The 16,758-nt window shown below is 34.1% G+C and overlaps 1 long non-coding RNA gene across 1 annotated transcript in view; it reads right to left on the bottom strand.

Annotated features, from left to right (window-relative positions):
• Window positions 1–12,412: 12,412 nt before the first annotated feature.
• LOC141585394 (uncharacterized) overlaps window positions 12,413–16,758 on the bottom strand; it is a 29,698-nt gene continuing 25,352 nt past the window's right edge. Inside the window, exon 5 of the long non-coding RNA XR_012518828.1 lies at window positions 12,413–12,483. This is a non-coding gene — a long non-coding RNA (uncharacterized LOC141585394). The remainder of the gene's footprint in view (window positions 12,484–16,758) is intronic.

Genomic DNA, 16,758 nt, shown 5'->3' with positions numbered 1-16,758 from the left:
AAAGAAAATTTTAAATTTTAATTATATCTATATGACATTGATTTGTACATAATAAAACATCAAACATTTCCAAAACATGAACCAGAATTAGTGAATTTGGCAAAATCAAAGAAGCAAACTCAGTAAGCAAAATTCCATGTAGCTCTATATCCAATATACCATCAATATACCAACAATGGTATACCAACGACGTACCACTTAATATGAATACATATATATTAACTGCTTTAAATCAATACTAAAAAGAAAGGCAACCCAACAAAAAGGTACAAATGTCTGAATTGATTCTTCTCAAGTACATAACCGGCCAATAAACACAAGAAAAGGTGTTTTGCATTGTCAGTTACTAAGCAAATATAAAGTAAAACCAGAGTGAGATTTCGTTTTTTATTCATTAGAATGGCTAAATTAAAAAATAATAACAAATGTTGTTAATCAGTTGAAATAACTGAAATTTTTATACATTTTGATGGGAATAAAAAATATTACAAGAACTTAGGATTCCTTATTTTTCAGGTTCTTATAAAGTAAAACATATCAGCACCCTATTCAGCAGCAATCCACACTTAGCTACAAACTTAGAATACATAAAAATGTATCAAAAATGACTTAACGATGTTCTTAGCAGCTGTGCTTATCATCGTGCTAAATAAAACATTATTCAATGACACTTGTGAAAGCATGGTGAGGAAGACTTTATTGAGGACCATCACATTAGGTATAGGGACCACTGCAATAGGCTCTTGCAGAGGAAGAAAGATTGGGCTCAACTCCAAACAACGCATGAATCAGAATTTATAGCCACAAAACAGTGTGGGGGTCAGTAGATAGAAAATTACTAAAAGGAAACATCAGAGGTAAGGGGGATTCTGGCTAAACCAATCTAATAGGATTCATGCTGAAGTCAGGTTGGGGTGATCAGACATCACCTGTGGATAACGGTGGATGAGGAACCTGACCAGATATTGAGGATGATCGTATATTGAGAATGGAGTGTTCTTGCTAAACACCCCCCAAGAAGCGTGCTTGTTCTAGAGGGAAAGCCACTGGGACATTTAGCAGGATTCTTTGCTAACACTAAATTTTGTAAGTAAATGTACAGATATGCCTAACAGAGATATTAAGCATAAGCCTGACTAAAGTTTGGATAAGTTAAAAATTTCTGTCAATAGTCAAAGACCAGAAACAACACAAATGCCTTCCTTAGGAGAATGATATAAAAAACTTGTAGTATATTTATATGATAAATACTAGTCAGAAATAAAAAGGAACAAATGATTCATATGTGCAGCAACGTGGATGAATCTCAACATTATGTTATATGAAAGCAGCTAGACACTAAGGAATACATACTTCATGGAGCCATCCATATAAAGTCAATAAACTGGCACAACTAATCTGGAGTGGTGGAAACCAGGGTGTGCAGATTCAATGAGGAAATTGGCTGAAAAGAGGGAGGAGGGTAATCAAAAAGTTATTTACTTTTTGGTGCACAGTACTGTTAGAATGCACCAGAATAAACATTTGAGATTTGTGCCTTTTACTGCATATGAATTATAAAACAACTAAAAAAGGTGAATGTGATTCTTTCGCAATGTTCAAGGATTGTTATTTGTTAAATTTCCATTGTTAATTTCATTTATACATACAAATTAGGTTTCCTCTTAGAAGAGTATTTTTGGTATTTCAGAAACAAAACGCCAAGCCTGGAACCAAGTGCTCCTATGATTCTGCCACATAGAAAATAGGGTTACCATTGTGTCTCATTAAATATTATTATATGGATTGATGATTTTGTAGAGACTAACTTACCCATGTCTTTAGTACTAATTCTGACAACACAACAATGCAAGTAATTGTATCTATCATTTCTTTAAATGCTTGGGCAAGTGTTAGGCACTTAATGTGTTGTCTAATGAGGTCCTCCAATAACTTTCTTTTGCCAGTAAGGAAAATCAGGCTCAGAGCAGTTATATAACTTGTTCATCATCATGTGGTTTGGAAGTCCGAGCCTATTACTGAATATAGGTCTAATTACACAAACATTGCTTTGTTTCTTATGCAATACTGTCTCTTAATTGGACACAACATCATTTCTTCAATACAACAAACTCATTGATACTTTAAAATTGTTACAGACTGAGGTAACACTCAGGGCTTAATTAGAAATGCAAAACAATTAGGACATTTTACATATACCCAATTGTACATACATATAATACTAATTAGACAGTATAAAATTAAAGAATAAAATTATCTAGATATCTATTTTGTATATGTGTGTGCATGCATGTGTATCAAGGGATTTAAGGAATTCATTGCAGGAATTTGACCTTAATCTCTCTGCAGGCAGTTGGGAAAGAAAGATGGATTTGCAGCTGGGGAGGTTTTAGCAAGCTGAGATCCACAAGCCTGAGCTAGAATCCATGAGACAACAGAGCTGCACCAGTTCTTGTTAACTTTGCTCTTGGTGCTATGTGTGTCTAGCAGGTGCTGAGACTGTCCCTCATGGAGCTAAACATACACACACATCCAATTCAGAGTCCAAGGAGGCAATGGAGAATCCAGTGAAAGGAAGAGCAGCCATAGGCTGGCTCCTGCCTCATAGCAAGAGGTGACGCAGACGAGGGATGCCGTATCAGAATGGCTGCTGCCTCCCTTCTGCCTCTCAGATCTTCCAAAAGAATCTCTCACGTAGCCCAGGCTAACGAGAAGCATACAAGAAGGAATTCTGGGAGATGCAGTTCAGCTCAGCCAAGTTGACACATTAGGAAGACACCATGAGTGGTTAGCACATGAGTTCTACATGAGTGGTTAGCACATCAGTTCTAGCCAAGTAAAACCTAGTGTAGAACGGTAATGGGCCTTCTCCAGAGTCAGTCTTGCTTCCCTGTTTTCCAGCTATGTGACTGTGTACAAGACACTGAAATTCTCTGGGTTTAAGAATTCTCATATAGAGAATGAAGATAAGAATAGCACCTATTAATAATACTGCTATTAAGAGCAAAAGAGGACTATGTGAAAGAAAGAAAGAAAGAAAGAAAGAAAGAAAGAAAGAAAGAAAGAAAGAAAGAAAAGAAAAAAGGAAGGAAGGAAGGAAGGAAGGAAGGAAGGAAGGAAGGAAGGAGACAGAGTTTGGCACCTGAAAACCAATCAGTAAATGTAACTATTATTATTATCAAATGAACAAAATTTCTCAAATCACAACAGTAGGGTCCTATTTTTCACTTTAACTGGATAAGGCTTATCACTTAAAATATCTTATAAATGTAAACTTAAAAAATTACAACAGAATATACTTCTGTAAAACTTAGTTCATACATATACATGTAAATATAAATATATACATTATAAAAATTGCTGAAAATCTGCATGTATCAGTGAAAGTTTCAAATAGGTATTTATCAAGTAGTCACAGTGCTAATAAATATCATTTAATAGAAGCTGTCTAAAAATAGCATATCACTGTGAGTCTCCACAGGATTCATAATGAGATTAGGACTTTGGAATTATATATATACAATTCTATCTCTTTCATAAGAAGCTCTCAAGTGGCCCAGGCTAACTGGAAACATACAAGATATGAAATTTTGGGAGGTGCAGTTTAGCCTACCCAAGCTGACATATTAGAAAGTCATCATAAGTGATTTGCACATGAATTCTTGTGCAGATATATATCTGTACAAATATTGCTGCAAAAGTAGAATTTTTCCTGGTCTATTTAACAATCACATTCTATAACAAAACCAGTTGGTTGTGGGCTGATGTGTGACATTTTAGAAAAAGTGGGAGTGGCTTAAAAATGCTCAGCTGAGCTACAACTAAATTATTTAGTGCTCTCTTTGAAGGACAGAAGTAGAGCAAACAGCTGCTCAAAAAAAAAAAAAACCTATCTGACATTTCACAAAACTTAGCTACCAAAGCAAAAGCATCTGGTCAAATGTGTAATGGTTCAGGAGAAGAAGATTCACCTTTACTTAATTATATGCAAAAGACATTTATCTATGCAGAAATTTGTAAGGAATTCACAAAAAAGCTAAGAGAAGTTATAAGTGAGTTTAGCAAGGTCTTAAAATACAAGGTCAGTATGTAAAACCTAATTGAATTTCTATGTACTAGCAAAACCAAATATACAAATATATTTTAAAATATGTTTTTGAAATACTACTTATTAAACCCTCAAAAAATAGAATGCTTAAAATAAATTTAACAAAATAAATACAAGGGCTATACACAGAGAAACTGCGTAATATTGCTGAGATAAATCATAGAACTTCTACATAAATGGAAAATTAAACCATGTTCATGGACCAGAAGACCAAATATTATTAAGATGTCAGTTCTCTTCAAATTGACCTCTAGATTCACATTAAATCAGCCAAAATTCCTGGAGCATTTTTTTGGAGAGCTTGACAAGTTGATTCTAAACTTGATATGGAAATGTATACAAGGCCTAGTTTAAACCATTTTAAAAACAAACAATAGAGTTGGAGGACTTGCATTATAATAAAGCTAGAGTACTCAATAAATTAGAGTAAGAATAGATATCATGATCAATAGAGCAAAAAAGAGAGTACAGATACAGGTACACAGCAATATGGTCCATTGATTTTCTATGACAGTGTCAAGGTAACTCAATTGGGACAAAACAAATAGCCTCCTAGACCAATATTAATGACACGACTGCATTTCCATGAGCAATAAATAAACAAATAAATAAATAAAGCTTGGTTCTTACTTCACAGGATAGATAAATATTACCTTGAAATGGACCATAAACTAAAATATTATAGATAAAAATACACAATTTCCAAAAGAAAACATGGTATAAAATCTTTATGACCTTGGTTACGCAAATCTTTCTTAGTTTAGACATATTAACACTAACTATAAAACATAAAAAGCTAAATTGGACTTCATCAGAATTACGAACTTTTGTTTTCCAAAAGACATTCTTCAAAAAAAGAAGAGAAGCCATGGAAGAATGGGAGAATAGGAGAGAATATTTGCAAAACATATATGATAAAGGATTTGCACCCTAAAAATACTTAAAAATCAATAAGAAGACAAACAACCCAATTTAAAAATATGGTCAAGAGACAACAAAGCAAAAAAGACATACACAAGGATATGAGCAAATGAGAATCCGAACAATATTGTCAGCCATTAATGAAATTCAAAATAAAAATGCAATGGAATACTATAACGCACTGACTAGATTGGCTAATTTTTTTTCAAGTGTCAAGAACACAGAAGAACTGTAACTTTTGATGCATTGTTTGGGGTGGGAATGCAAAAGAGTACATCCACTTTGAAAAGAGTAGGGCTTGGCGCGGTGGCTCATACCTGTAATCCCAGCACTTTGGGAGACTGAGGCGGGTGGATCACCGGAGGTCAGGAATTCAAGACCCGCCTGGCCAACGTAGTGAAATCCTGTCTCTACTAAAAATACAAAAAATAAATGAGACATAGTGGTTGGCACCTGTAATCCCAACTACTCTGGACGCCGAGGCAGGAGAATTGCTTGAACTCCAGAGGTGGAGGTTGAAGTGAGCCAATATTGCACCATTGCACTCCAACCTGAGCAAAAAAGAACCTGTCAGTCTCTTACAATGTGAAACATACATATTTCCATATATTTGAGAACTTGTACTCTTAAGCATGTATGCCAGGGAAAAGAAAATACATATTAACACAAAAATTATTACACTCCCATCAAATCGTAAATAGTTATGTGTGTTATATGTATAAATATGCTGCCACTAAGAAATTCATTTCAGAAAAGCTAGAATTAGTGTTTTGTGCCAGATCTTGTGGAGTAGCATTAGTCAGTACAACTACCAAGTGAGATAAATCTGGATTTGACTCCATCATTAAGTCCTTTACGATCCATATGAGCCTGGCCTAATCAATTACTGTCTCAGAACTTCCACTTCCTCATTTGCAAAATAGAAATATTCTCATTATCTACCTCATAAGATTAGTAATAAGCAATATAGAACAAAGTGAATACCAGTTGTGAACATGGGCCATGTAACAAAGCAGGCATCATAGCTGTTGTTATTATTCTTATATCTAAATTATTCCTGGGAATGTATTTATTAAACATATTTTCATCATCATGAAATAATTTGGATGTTTATAAGAATGGTGAAAACAAATTTTTGCTTGACCAGAATACTGTATATAAAGCTAAAAGTCAGGATATTTACTAATATTAATATAATATTTTAGTAAATTATTTAGATCTAAATGTAGCTAGCCTCTTATGCACTGAGATTTCCCAAAATTGTTAAATGTAGAGAATAAAGAATTATTTGCCAGTGAATGTTCTCTTTTCTCTTATAACTTTTTTGATTCTATAGTAAAACAATAAATATTATCTTAGAGATATAATTTCATATATATTCTAGATCCCATGTCTTTTATCTAAGATGTGTCAGCTGTGAAATATCTGTTCCTACGGTGAATCCAAAAAAATGGTGTAGAAATATATTGCAAATGTCTTCAACATAAAAAAGATATATAGATAGATCTTACAGATAGATCTTATTTTTCTGATGATAGATGATAGATAAGTAGACCTTACTTTTCTTAATGTAAAAATTCTCACTTGAAAATTGAATTCAGCAAACTGACATGCTAAAATCATTTTCTTTTCTTGACAATCTCTCACTTAGAAACTAGATACATCAAACAAACCATTTTTCTCTGGAAGACTGAAAAAAATGTTTCCAACAACCATATGCCTAATTCACCTAGAAGCATGAGTATCTGGTGAAAAATGGTTTACTTCTGCTTCCTCGTTCATCTAGAAATGAAATTTCAACTTCTATTCCAGCATGAATCTTTGTGATTAGACATTAAACAGAAGTATCTTTCATACTTCTTTCATACTAGAGCAAAGATTTAGAAAGGAAATAAACCCACACTAACATAAGGCAAATACCAAAACAGCCACCTCAAAATGTCAAGTTAAGGACATTACCAAAATTAGAGCAGTATAAAAAATTAGCCAACTATCTGTTATGATATAAAAAAAAATAGAGCAGCCTTTTCCCTTCATCTCTTTACTGTCACTTTCAACTCCACCATACTAGAGCTAAACTGTATATCTGAAATCAATAGCTACAATATCTTTTGGGTTAAGTATACAAAGCCAGTATTAATATTCAAATATTATTAGTCTTATAAGCAGTAAATGCATTAAATATTATCAGCCATTGAAGAGGGATGAGTAAATGAAAACTATTCCGTATTCATGGACTGTAAGATACAGTATTATAAAATTGAAGTATTCCTTAAAAATTATCTACAGTATTAATGCAATGTCCCAATATCCCTGAAGATTTTTTTGTGGAAATTGGTCATTGACTCCAAAATACTATGGAAATGCAAACCCAAGAATAGACAAGGCATTCTTGAAGACAAAGATGGAGTAATTGTGCTATCACATGGCCATACTTACTATAATTAAGACAATGTATTATTGGTGCTAGGTTAGGTTAATAGAGCAATAGAATATAATAGATTTGATAATCAGATTCACATTGATATAATCACCTTACTGCTGGCAAAGGTGATAGTACAATGTAGTGTAAGATAATTATCTTTTAAAAAATGGTTTTGGGTGTAGGAATATTCACATGGAAGTAAATAATTAGGTTTCCTTCCTTAAAATTTACACACACAAAAATAATCACAGATCTGAATGTAAAAGCTAAAACGAAATTCATCTAGAAGACATCACAGGAAAATATCTCCATAATCTCAGGTAGTCAAAATTTCTTAAGTAAGACACCAAAAGAACCTATCATGAAGTCAAAGATCAATAAATTGGGACTTAATTCAACCTCCAAATTTATAATGTTAAAGATTGATAAATATGACTCAGTTCACAAAGACACCATTAAGACACCAAAAAAACAATCTACAAATTTGGAAATTATATTTGCCATTCATATATCTGACACAAGATTTATATATAGAATGCATACAATACGCATTGTATTATATATATTATATATACACATATAGTATATATCAATAAGAATATTTATCAATAAAAATAGAAACAAGAAATTTACAAAATATCACTTTATGAAAAAAATTCATATGAAAGGATGTTCAACCATAATAGTCATAGGAAAATGTAAACTAAAACCACAATGGAATATGATTATATAGCCAAAGGCTAAGGAGAAAAATACTAATTCCACTTATTGTCTAGGATCTAGAAAACCTATCATTCTCATATGCTGATTATCAGGGTGTAAATTTGCTATACACTACTTTTTGTAAAGTAGTTTTTACAAATGTAAAAACTACTCTGGAAAGTAACTTGCTACAGTTTATCATAAATTGACTCCATGACCCAGCAATAACTCTTCTTGGTGTACATCTAACAGGCATATGCATATATTTCTAGCTAAGGATATGAACAAGAATATATCTAGCAGCATTTGTCGAAATTACCAAATACTGGAAATAAGGCAAGTGTCCAGCCACATTAGAATGGAGTTAGTATTCTCAATTGCATACAGCAATGAGCATAAAGAAACTAACAATAATGCAAATTAACACAGATGAACCCGAGACATAATGTTGAGCAAAAGAAACAGACAAAAAACTATGTATGTATAATTCCATTTGTAAAATAAAAACAGAAAAATACTAATCTCAGGTATTAGAAGACAAAGTAGTGGTTACATTTGGGCAAAGGAATGATGACTCAGGGAGGCTTTTGTGGTGTTGGTAATATGCAAACTCTTGATCCGGATATTGACTACATGGGTATGTCAACTTTCTGATAATATGTGAAGCTTCACATTAAGTAACTGATTCCTGTATGTAAGTTAAAAACATTTTTTTAAAGAAAACCATTACTTGAACTAAAAAAAAATTACAAATGGTTACTTCAGGGATGAGATGGGATATTTTATTTTCACTTGATATTAAAAATGAGTATATGGGTATGGCGTGGTGGCATACACCTGTAATCTCAGCACTTTGGGAGGCCAAGGTGGGCAGATCACCTGAGGTCAGGAGTTCAAGACCAGTCTGGCCAACATGGCAAAACCCCATCTCTACCAAAAAATATAAAAATTAGGTGGGCATGGTGGTTGGTGCCTGTAATCTCAGCTACTCAGGAGGCTGTGGCAGGGAGAATTCCTTGAATCCAGGAGGTGCAGGTTGCAGTGAGCTGAAATTGCACCACTGAACTCCAGCCTAGGCCACAGAGAGAGACTCCGTCTCAAAAAACCCAAAACCATCTGAATATTTTGTTTTATCATATGCAAGTTTTAAGATCCTTTTTTTAAAAATATATTTTATTGCATTTTAGGTTTTGGGGTACATGTGAAGATCATGCAGGATCGTTGCACAGGTACATGCATGGCAATGTGGTTTGCTGCCTTCCTCCCCATCACCTCTATATGTCAATTCTCCCCATGTTATCCCTCCCCAACTCCCCACTCCCCACTGTCCTTCCCTTAGTTCCCCACCACAGACCTCAGTGCTCCCCTCCCTGTGTCCATGCGTTCTTATTGTTCAACCCTCACCTATGAGTGAGAACATGTGGTGTTTAATTTTCTGTTCTTGTTTCAGTTTGCTGAGAATGATGGTTTCCAGGTTCATCCATGTCCCTACAAAGGACATGAACTCATCGTTTCAAAACTACATTGAGATACCATCTCATGCCAGTTAGAATGGCGATCATTTAAAAACCCGGAAGCAGCAGATGCTGGAGAGGATATGGAGAAATAGGAGCACTTTTACACTGTTGGTGGGAGTGTAAACTAGTTCAACCATTGTGGGAGACAGTGTGGCGATTTCTCAAGGACCTAGAAATAGAAATTCCATTTGACCCAGCAATCCCACTACTGGGTATATATCCAAAGGATTATAAATCGTTCTATTATAAGGACACATTCACACGAATGTTCCCTGCAGCACTGTTTACAATAGCAAAGACTTGGAACCAAACCAAATGCCTATCGATGATACACTGGACAGGGAAGATGTGGCACATATACATCATGGAATGCTATGCAAGTTTTATTTTTACGAAGTTAAGATTCATATCAACATATTTATATATAGAACCCAAGTAGCAATGTTAATTTACCATGACTGAAAATACATGTTGATCTCAAACTTGCCTACACCTCCAGTGTGTGGCTTTAATAGCTGTAATTTTCCTACACACCACTCTTTCCTGGAAATTGCTGGACCACCAACACCAGCCTGGGTCAACTTCTTTATCTCACTGACAAATAAAGAGACTGATAATATAGTTTTCTACTGCAAAATGAGATTGAGAGCTCTGGCATGGACATGTGCAAGGAGCAACAGTTGTTTATATAAGAGATTAATGTAACAGACAAGAAACCATATTATCCAAAGGGGAATAAACAAGTGGAATAGTTGCTCAAATGCCCAATGGCTCTCCAGTTCCTGATTCTAGACAGTCCTTGGCTGTCCAGTCACACTCTAAGACACCTTCATGTTCAACTGATACAGTGTCCATTTATTAGTATTAAAAGATACATTATCAGACTCAGAGTAAGCTAGTTTGTCTGATAAACTAATAGCAGCAAGAGAACAGGCAAGGGACCAGTCAGTCAATTGATACTTCCATTGACGGAGGTACCAGTGATGTTCAGAAAAGAATTCTAAAAGCAGATTCCGCTTGGCTGCATCCTTGTATAGGTAAGAATGGGGCAAGGCTTGGAGAGGGATTTAGGAATTGTGACAGCAAAGGGTTCTCTGAAGGCACTGAGAGTTAAGGAAAGGAGGAAGGACTAGATCACAGAAAAAAAGATAGAAACTAGGAACGGCAGTTTTTCATATTAAAAACCTTCAAAGAATAACACAATAATTCTATTTACTGTTAAATCAGTGGGGGTTGTACAAAAGATTGTTTGAATATCATAAGCTAATATGTAATATCTTCAGTTGTGGATCATTATACAATTGTCTGTCCCTGTTAGCAAAACTGAAGACTCTAGCTCCTATACACACAGGAAAACAATATATATTTAAAAATTTTTAGAAATATAATTACAAATTTAAAAAAGAAAACATTCAGATGGTCAAAACTACAAAAAAATAAGCTTAGTAAAATTCAAATGACAGAATTCAATTAAATCTAAATAGAAAAATTATTAAGAAAACAATGAAAACTAAATAAGAACAAGAGCAATCACTAACTGGAACTTCAGGAATCATGTGAAGGCCCATTTACATTTTCATCACATGTTATATAAGCCAATCATGAAATCTGACAAATATAAACGTGGTTTGAGAGAATTAGCAGGAAAAATTCACTCTAGGTCCTTAGCAATGAAGATAAAGCTAGAAAGATTTGCAAAAAATGAGTGTGAACTAGGCCAGTGTCTGTAATCCTAGCACTTTGGGAGGCCAAGGCAAGAACATCACTTGTTGAGACCAGCCTGGGCAACATGGTGAGACCTCATCTCTACAGAAAAAAAAAAAAAAAAGAAGAAACAAAAAAGAAAAACCACACACACACACACACACACACACACACACACACAAACATGGCCAGGCACAGTGGCTCACACTGTAATCCTAGCACTTTGGACGGCTGAGGCAACAGAATTGCTTAAACCTTGGACTTTCATACTGTTCTGAACAGCAAAGTGAAACCCTCATCTCTACAAAAAACAATAATACTAATAATGACAGCTAGCTAAAGAAGAGACAATTGATATTACAAGATATAAACATTAGAAATAAAGAAAAGCCAGAACCATTCATAGAGTCTATAAGGCAATAACACAAGGGTCAAAAATCAAGGAAACAGATAAAGGAGAAATCTATTTAAAAATACTTTGCAAGTCCATGGCAGATACTGATGAATCTGTAGTAAACATGAATCTCAAGTAGAATCATTTTTGTGTATGGGACCAGTAGGGATAACCAGAAAGGTAGAACATGGGGTGGATTTAAGTATAGAACTCAAGCTAGGGGTCAAAGTCATTCTTCCCAGTGTGTTATTAAATCTTCTTAAGACCCTTGAAAGATTAAGAATACATCAAAATGTGAAGACCTTTTTTATGGTTGAGACTGGGGAGGGGTAGAGGTGAGAGGTGATTCAGACCTTTTTATGTCAATGGGCAAAGTATTTGGTGATTGAAACTTTGTCAACACCTGAACTATTTAGAGCACAGAAACATTTTATCTATTCATAAAATTGATGACATTTTCTCCTTCCAGATAACAAGAATTGTTAGTCCTAAAGTACTAAAAGCAGAAATAGATATAGTACGAGATTTATCCTAAGATTCAGAATCATTGGGGTTAGTGAGCTCAGGTCAGTGAATTAGGTTGTCAAGGTCAAAATTTTAAAAAGCTAACTTAATGCAAATAATTTGGAGGCATTTCTTACCTTAAAATGGTCTTTCATTATTTCATGTGGATTTATTCCCTCTAGGTATAGATTTAGTCCCGCATGATGGACTACAATAAATGAAGGAACAAGAAAGAAAGATGTACCAAATAATTTAGAGCAGTGGTTCATAAAGTGTGGTCCATGAACCAGCATCGTCAGCACTTAGAAACTTATTAGAAATGCAGTCTCTTTTCAGTCCACTAGACCTTGTGCACCAAAATGATTTACCTTCTTAAGTATTGAAAAACAAATATTGTGACATGGTCTTACAACAGAGTTTGCATAAATGAAATCAGGATACTTCCCGAAACTTTGGCACCCCTTTATCAAATTTATTTAGCCACTGCAGTAAAACTTCATCTTCTTCCTAAATAATACTTTGAATAGGCCAGGTGTGGTGGCTCACGCCTGTAATCCCAGCATTTTGTGAGGCCAAGGCAGGTGAATCTCCTAAGGTCAGGAGTTCAAGACCAGACTAACCAACATGGAGAAGCCCCATTTGTGCTAAAAATACAAATTTAGCCGGGTGTAGTGGCACATGCCTGTAATTCCAGCTACTCGGGAGGCTGAGGCAGTGGAATCGCTTGAATCCGGGAGGCAGAGGCTGTGGTGACCCGAGTTTGTGCCACTACACTCTAGCCTGGGCAACAAGAGCAAAACCTCATCTCAAAACAACAACAACAACAAAAAAACACTTTGAATAATATACAATATGTTTTATTATTATTATACAGTTATGCATCACTTAACAATGGGGAAATATTCTGATTAATGCATTGTTAAGCACTTCTGTGATTGTGCAAACATCACAGAGTATACACACACAAACCTAGATGAGATAGTCTACTATACACTTAGGCGATGTGGTATAGCTTACTGTTTTTAGGCTACAAATCTGTACAGTATGTGACTGTACTGAATACTGTAGGCAATCATAACACAAAGATTAGTATTTGTGTTTCTAAACATAGTAAAGATACAGTAAAAGTATGGTCTCACAATCCTATGACCATGTCAGATAAATCAGTTGTTAATCAAAATCTTATGTGGCACATGACCATAGTTCAATTTGAATAAAAGCAAGTATTATGATATAAGACTGGAAGCATAGTTTGATATACAATCTTCTAGGTTCTTGAATGATAGGCCTGAAAGTATAATCTTTATTTCACAGGGCAGTTAAAACCTTTGCTGAGTTTTAAGCACTCAGTAAAAACACAACATTATAATCTTACGGAACCATCATTGTTTATGCAGTCCATCATTGACTGAAACATCATTTTGCAGTGCCTGCCTGTAATTTTTGAGTTTCAAATAATAATTATAGTCATAATTTACTGGGCAGCAGTTATATATTATACTACATTCCATTCTAAGTCATTTCAGTTTAGAGTTATCACAGGGTTAACTCAAGGACAGTAATCCTCCTATGTGTGTCACTGAAGAGACACATACATTTCTCATATTGGTATGTATGCATTCATTTTCATATGAATTAGAAGAAATACAGCTTCTATTTATATTTTTCCTTTTAAACACAAAGACCAACATTAGGTAGGTACATATAGAAATATTAAGCAAATAACAGGTAATATATAAATATGGAAACGGTTGTGAAAGTATAGATGAAAAAAATAGTATTTTGGAGAGATTGCTTTTAATTAATAAATCATCAAAACAGTGACATAAAACAGGTATTGAAGATCAGAGAATTTGTATATAACTTCTCCAAGATCCTACAGCTCACATTTGCAGAGCTAACACTTAAACCCAGAGCCAATACTTAAATCCATGCCCTTAATCTTACGCGGTTAATACATTTTACACATTTCCAATATCATACTTCCCTTTCCCCTCCAGGCATATATGTGGTATTAATACAACAACCTATGAACTGTTCTAATGTTAATTCATTTCAGTCACTTTACTATGTATTATAGGAATATTATTTTAGATATTCTCTATTATATTGTTATTCCTGGGTTAAACTTTTTGAGATCCTTTTCATATTACAATGTTACTTCGTATCACATGTTACAAAGTCTTTCTAGAAATGAGGATTGTGTCTGGTTGTTTTGTAAAATAAAGTGACTATATAATAAATTGTCATGTGCAGATGGTATGTGCATGCATACACACACACACACACACACACACACACATACACACACACACACACATATTAGCAAGAGCAGCAGCAAAAACTCCTAAATACAAACTAATTTGGTGATGTACGTTGCTCTGCTAAGCAACCAAGAAATCATACTATATAGAACTTCCCTTGAGGGTGGGAAGTCTTTAATGAACACACTGATTCCATTCATTACAACTAAGGTATAAAATATTCGAAGGAGAAAAAGCTGTGGTTCCTGTTTGGAAGGAGTTTTCCATGAGTGAATGAGAGTGAGTGTGTGTGTGTGTGTGTGTATCTGTGTCTGTTGTGCACATCTGCAATTGAGAGGGGAAAGTCTAAAGAAGTGAGGGGAGGAAATAATGAATAAAATGTTAGAATTTAGGCTGTCTATGGAAGAACAATAATGTGTTCATACTCTATGTGATTTAGAGATTGTGAATTCTATGATGATAAAACAGAGTGAGTAATTGGCATAGGGAACTTGGAGAGCAGACATGAGACTTCAGACTTTTGTTACTTATTGCATTCACTCTTTTATTCAAAAAATGCATAATGAATACTATTAGAATATGTGCAAAGTGCATTGGGAGGTGCTGGAATATAAATAAATCTATGTCTAGAATAAAACAGAACAGATTTTCACAGTAAGGAGATCTTTGGAGAAATGCAAATGGTACTCAGCTTAATTATAAATAAATATTTATATGTAAAAGAATTAGAAATGGGGAATATATTTCTAAATAATGATACCAATAACTGTAAAATGAAAATAAATAAAAGACTGAGATAAACTACATGATGTTTCTAAGACTTTAAATGTCTAACGGATACTGAAAGTAATTTTTAACAACAAAATTTTCTTCATAGTCTCTCAAAAGCCCTCTAGTTTTAGGTTTTTAAATTACTTTTTAAGAAAAACTAAATCATACCTAATAAATTCTCAATATTTTTTCTAAAGAGAAACTAACATCTATTTGTAGCTTTCTGAATTGAACCTAAGTTCACACCCTAGTGAGCATGCAATTTTTCTAAGTATTTACTTTTTTATGTATAAAATGCATATAAAAATAGTAGCTACTTTATCTGTCTTCTCATTTGTAATGTCAGTACAATAATAGTAATAACCTTTAAAGACAGTATAGGGGTTCAATGCAATAAACTATGCAAAAATCTAGCTCAGTGACTGATACATAATTAGGGCTTGATAAATATTAGTTAATGTTGTTATTTATTCCAGTAAATTTTAATTTATTTTTGTGAATTTTGAATGTGTACTGAGAAACCCTGGAAAAAGATCTATCAATTGTCAAGTAATTGAATAACTGAAAAACAGTATTAATATGTAAATATGCACAAAACGCAAAACAGAAAATTAAGAAATAAATTTTAAGAATAGTTTAAAATGAGAAAAAGTTCATTAGAACTTAAAAAACAAATCTTCATAAAATCAAGGTTATTTTGTGGTTACATTCATAATTTAGTATCCCATTAACTTATAATGGTTTATATCGTGGAAAACTAGTCATGTGAAATATAATTGAGAACTTTTTCTTCTTATGAAAGAGTTACTAGTATGAAACTTGCCCCCTTATCTTAAATAAATAGAAAACTTGACCAAATATAGGAAAAATATTTGCTTTCACACATTTGGAGAAGCAACAGTGCAGAACTGTGGTTGCTGACAGAAGAGTAAGAAATGAGACATCTTATATTGCCACAGCTTCCACCTGGGGCCAATATCAGGCTCATGGCATGGTTAAGAGGAATTCAAGCAGTAAATGGAGATACTGCCAAGTTGAGGAGACACTAGGTGGAGTCTGGGAAAGCTAAATCAGTTGTGAGCTGTGGGATAGAGATCAGGCTGGGAAGGAATTATAGACAAAAAGGGCTCTGATAACTTGCATAGGTTTGTTGAGCCTTCAGCTAAATACTAATCATTACTTTCAGCAGAAATATTTCATCTGGTGAAGCAAAACAAAATTTTTTTAAAAAGCAGGAGATCTGTAAACAGAATATCCCAACTCACACAGAGCAGCTAGATCCTGTTGAGCATTGAGGCAATCAGCAGTCATCCATTAATATTAAGACTTAACTAGCCTTAGCCTAAAGTTATTCTAAACCTGCTCTACCAAAGCTTAAAAAGAAGGATCTTAAGAAGTAAAAGGAATAAAACAGATAATCAACAAATAACTTAACTGCCTGACCAAAG

The sequence above is a fragment of the Saimiri boliviensis genome, chromosome 8 (genome assembly GCF_048565385.1).
Source record: "Saimiri boliviensis isolate mSaiBol1 chromosome 8, mSaiBol1.pri, whole genome shotgun sequence".
Classification (NCBI taxonomy): domain Eukaryota; kingdom Metazoa; phylum Chordata; class Mammalia; order Primates; family Cebidae; genus Saimiri; species Saimiri boliviensis.
The sequence above is the reverse complement of the archived record's forward strand: the minus strand, read 5'-3'. Positions and strand labels throughout refer to the sequence as shown.